Source organism: Capricornis sumatraensis, chromosome 5 (assembly GCF_032405125.1).
Source record: "Capricornis sumatraensis isolate serow.1 chromosome 5, serow.2, whole genome shotgun sequence".
Taxonomy (NCBI): Eukaryota; Metazoa; Chordata; class Mammalia; order Artiodactyla; family Bovidae; genus Capricornis; species Capricornis sumatraensis.
The window spans coordinates 38,015,958-38,020,726 of record NC_091073.1 but is presented as its reverse complement, the minus strand read 5'-3'; positions in this window follow the sequence as shown (position 1 = coordinate 38,020,726).

Below are 4,769 nucleotides of genomic sequence, written 5' to 3'. Positions count from 1 at the left end.
AATTTTAAAATAATTGCAGTAATTTCAAATAAAAGTTCTATAGCTATGAACTGTGTATAACATACTAAGAGACTTAATGAACTGGAAGACAGAGCAGAAGAAATTATCCAGAATGTGATTTAGAGAGAAAATAATGGGACACACAGAAGGAAAATTAAGAGACAGAGAGAATGGAGAAAGAAGGTAGAATATAGGTGTAAGGAGTCCCAGAAGAAGAGTAGAGAGAATGGAAAAGAAATAACATCAATAAGGTAATAGCTGATAATTCCCCCAAAATGAAGAAATACAGTGATCTTTTGATTTAAGAATGAGTCTCAAGGACTGCACAAAAATAAATTTCAAACACAAAATAGGGGGGCTTCCCTAGTGGCTCAGTGGTAAAGAATCCACCTGCCAATGCAGGAGACACAGGTTTGATCCCCAATCTGGGAAGATTCCACGTGCCATGGAGCAACTAAGCCCAACTATTGAACGTGTGCTCTAGAGCCTTGGGGCCACTACTGAGTGCATGAATCATAGCTACTGAACCCCTGCACCCTAGAGTGTGTGCTCAGCAACAAGGGAAGCCACTGCAACTAGAGAGTAACCCCTCCTTCCCACAGCTTGAGAAAAGCCCATGCAGCAACAAAGACCCAGAACAGCAAAAGATAAACAAAATGCCAAACTGGGATAACTACAGAACCCCAAAACCATAGAATAAATGTAAAGGAAGACAGAGAAATTCACAGATGGGTTAACCTCAAAGGAGTTATTACTGATATCATCAGCAAAAGCGGAGACTAAAAGTTGGTGGAAAGCTAATGTTAGGTAGTTACAATAAGAAAAAGGAGTCCAAAATGGCGTTGGCTAAAAGATAAAGAAAGGAAAAAGCCCATAAACATGGAACAAAAGAAAATCCAAGGACTGGAGTGAGAACCTCAGGTGAAACAAACAGCCCTCCTGGCTAGCCCAATTCACATAGGGCAGGCTGAGGAGGGGAGGGGACAAACGTATAAAAAAGAGGAAGCCAAGATGGATTGAGGGCTCTCCTTGGGGACTGCCCCGCCCTCATGCTTCGAGGGTGTACTATCCTTTGCTTAATAAAACTGAGCTGGAACCTAGCTGTAACACTGGTCCACCGTTTCAAATTTTCGCCGTGCTGACACAAAGCCAAAGAAATCACACACTCCCCCGACACTATCTTTTATGTACCAGAAGAAGATAGCGGTCAACCTAGGATTTTTATCCCTTGAAATGCCTTTCAGCATGAAAGTGAGTGGCTTCCCTGGGGATCCAGCGGCTAAGACTCTGAGCTCCCAATGCAGGGGCCTGGGTTCGATTCCTGGTCGGGGAAATAGATCCCGCGTGCTGCAACTGAGAGTTCACATGCTGCAACTAAATGTCCCGAGCACTGAAACTAAGGCCTGGCACAGCCAAATAAACAAATAATTTTGTAAAAAACAAAGTGAAATAAAGATACTTTCAGGTAAATAAAAACAGTGATTTTTGCCATTAGCTGAATCTCTTTAAAGAAAACTCAAAACAAGGTATTTCAAGCAGAAAGAAAAGTGATGCCAGATTCAAAGTCTGAGATCCAACACAGAATGAAAAAGTACACAACTAGAAAATACACGGATAAATCTAAACGAATTTTTACTGCATAAAATAATAACAGATGCACAAAATCTCATACACGAAGGCCAAAACCCAGAAATAACCCAAATGTTCATAACTGATGGATGAACAATACAAGTATATCTATAATGTAATATTACTCACCAACAAAACGAAATGAAATACTGATACACACTACAATATCGAGAAGGATTTGCCAATAAGGCATTCACAGAAAATCTGATAAAAGTTATGACATAAAACAAACAGACCACAGATAGGGCTGAAGACGGATCATGGAAATGGCAAACTAGATCACAGTCCTGGGACATTTTGTTGTTTTAGTCTTTATAACTCTCCCACCTGCCATTGTCAGTGCCTGATTCAAAGAAGATGCTCAATAGACGGTGACACACCTTTTTTTGTTGTTTTTCAAGTATTTCAGACTTTTAGAATAAATCTCTCATTGAAACTCGTACAGATTTATTCTTCCTTCATTTGTACCCAAGTCACACTGGTACTGCCCTGGGTTAAGTATGAACTGGGGAGTCAAGAGAGGATCAAGGCTTGATTCATGATCCCTCACTTGTTAGTGATATGAAATTGGTGTATGTACTTTATATGAATCCCCTAACGTTCCTGTTATGAACTACCACAAACTTAGTGGCTTAAAGTAACAGTTTTATCCCCTTAATCTTTCCATTCTAGAGATCAGAAGCTCAAAATCAGGGCTAAAATCAAGATGTCAGCAGAACTGCATGCCTTCCGAATCGTCCATTTCTTGCCTTTTCCAGCTTCTGGAAGTCATCTGCATTCACTGCTCTGTAGCCTCCTTCCAACTTTAAGGCCATCAGTTATATAACTCCACACCTCTTCATCCATCTTCACATCTCCTTCCTTGACTGTCTCTGCCTGTTCCCCTCTTGTGAGTACATGAGACCCAGGTATCAGATCCCAGAAACCCTACCTATCTCAGTTCAGTTCAGCCACTCAGTCATGTCCAACTCTTTATGGCAGCATGCAGGTTCCCTATCCATCACCAACTCCCAGAGCTTGCTCAAACTCATGTCCGTTGAGTTGATGATGCCACCCAACCATCTCATCCTCTGTCATCCCCTTCTCCTCCACCTTCAATCTTTCCCAGCATCAGGGTCTTTTCCAATGAGTCAGTTCTTCACATCAGGTGGCCAAAGTACGGGAGTTTCAGCTTCAGCACCAGTCCTTCCAATGAATGATCAGGACTGATTTCCTTTAGGATGGACTGGTTGGATCTCCTTGCAGTCCAAGGGACTCTCAAGAGTCTCCTCCAAACATCACAGTTCAAAAGCATCAATTCTTGGATGCTCAGCTTCTTCACAGTCCAACTCTCACATCCATACATGACTACTGGAAACACCATGCCTTGACTAGACAGATCTACGTTGGTAAAGTAATGTCTCTGCTTTTTAATATGCTGTCTAGGTTGGTCATAACTTTTCTTCCAAGGAGTAAGCATCTTTTAATTTCATGGCTACAGTCACCATCTGCAGTGATTTTGGAGCCCAAAAAAATAAAGTCTGACACTGTTTCCACTGTTTCCCCATCTATTTCCCATGAAGGGATGGGACCAGATGCCATGATCTTCGTTTTCTGAATGTTGAGCTTTAAGCCAACTTTTTCACTCTCCTCTTTCACTTTCATCAAGAGGCTCTTTAGTTCCTCTTCACTTTCTGCCATAAGGGTGGTGTCATCTGCATATGTGAGCTTATTGATATTTCTCCCGGCAATCTTGATTCCAGCTTGTGCTTCTTCCGGTCCAGCATTTCTCATGATGTACTCTGCATAGAAGTTAAATAAGCAAGGTGACAATATACAGCCTTGATGTACTCCTTTCCTATTTGGAACCAGTCTGTCATTCCATGTCCAGTTCTAACTGTTGCTTCCTGACCTGCATACAGATTTCTCAAGAGGCAGGTCAGGTGGTCTGGGATTCCCATCTCTTTCAGAATTTTCCACAGTTTATTGTGATCCACACAGTCAAAGGCTTTGGCCTAGTCAATAAAGCAGAAATAGATGTTTTTCTGGAACTCTCTTGCTTTTTCCATGATCCAGCAGATGTTGGGAATTTGATCTCTGGCTCCTCTGCTTTTCTAAATCCAGCTTGAACATCTGGAAGTTCACGGTTCACATACTGTTGAAGCCTGGCTTGGAGAATTTGGTCATTACTTTGCTAGCGTGTGAGATGAGTGCAACTGTGCAGTAGTTTGAACATTCTTTGGCATTGCCTTTCTTTGGGATTGGAATGAAAACTGACCTTTTCCAGTCCTGTGGCCAATGCTGTTTTCCAAATTAATCATATCTGTAAAATTTCTTTTGCCATCTGAGATATCATAGTCACATCCCAAATCTGCACAAACATTGGGCAATGCTATTGTGCCGCGGCCAGCACAAGCAAGAGTCGCACCTGCAAAGGGAGAGAACGGAGCGTCCCCGCGTGGAAAAATAAGAGAGACAAAAGATGGGGTTGAGAGGATCAGACCCACTGTGTCTGATGCCTTCCTTTATTAGGCCACGGTATTTATAGGGTAAAGTACGTGACTTAATACATGTACAAGGTTATTCTTTAATCTCAAAATACAATCACCAGACCCCTACCATTGTGTACAGAATTCAATAAGATAATCTATCTTTTATGATACGTGTATAAGATAATCTATCTTCTAGGACATGTTGCAGGAACAAGACATCCTGGAGCAAGACGACCTGGAGCCTTAAGGGCTACAAGAATTCTTGAGGGTGGCGGGACAGGGAGCTTAGGACAACGCCTAAGGCTCTGCATACCTGCGGAGCAGCTCCCAGGACTTAACCCTTCACGGGCCGTCCCCCGCACTATTGCTTAAAAATATGAGTTAACCATATGTGTGCATGCATGCTAAGTTGCTTCAGTCATGTCTGACTCTTTGCAACCCTATGGACTGTATGTAGCCCTCAAGGTTCTTCTGTCCATGGAATTCTCCAGACAAGAATAATAGAGTGGGTTGTCATGCACTCCTCCAGGGGACCTTCCTCACCCAGGGATCGAACCCACGTCTCTTATATCTCCTGCACTGGCAGGTGGATTCTTTACCACTAGCACCACCTGGAAAGCCCAGTTAACTGTATCAGTTCAGTTCAGTCGCTCAGTCGTGTCTGACTCT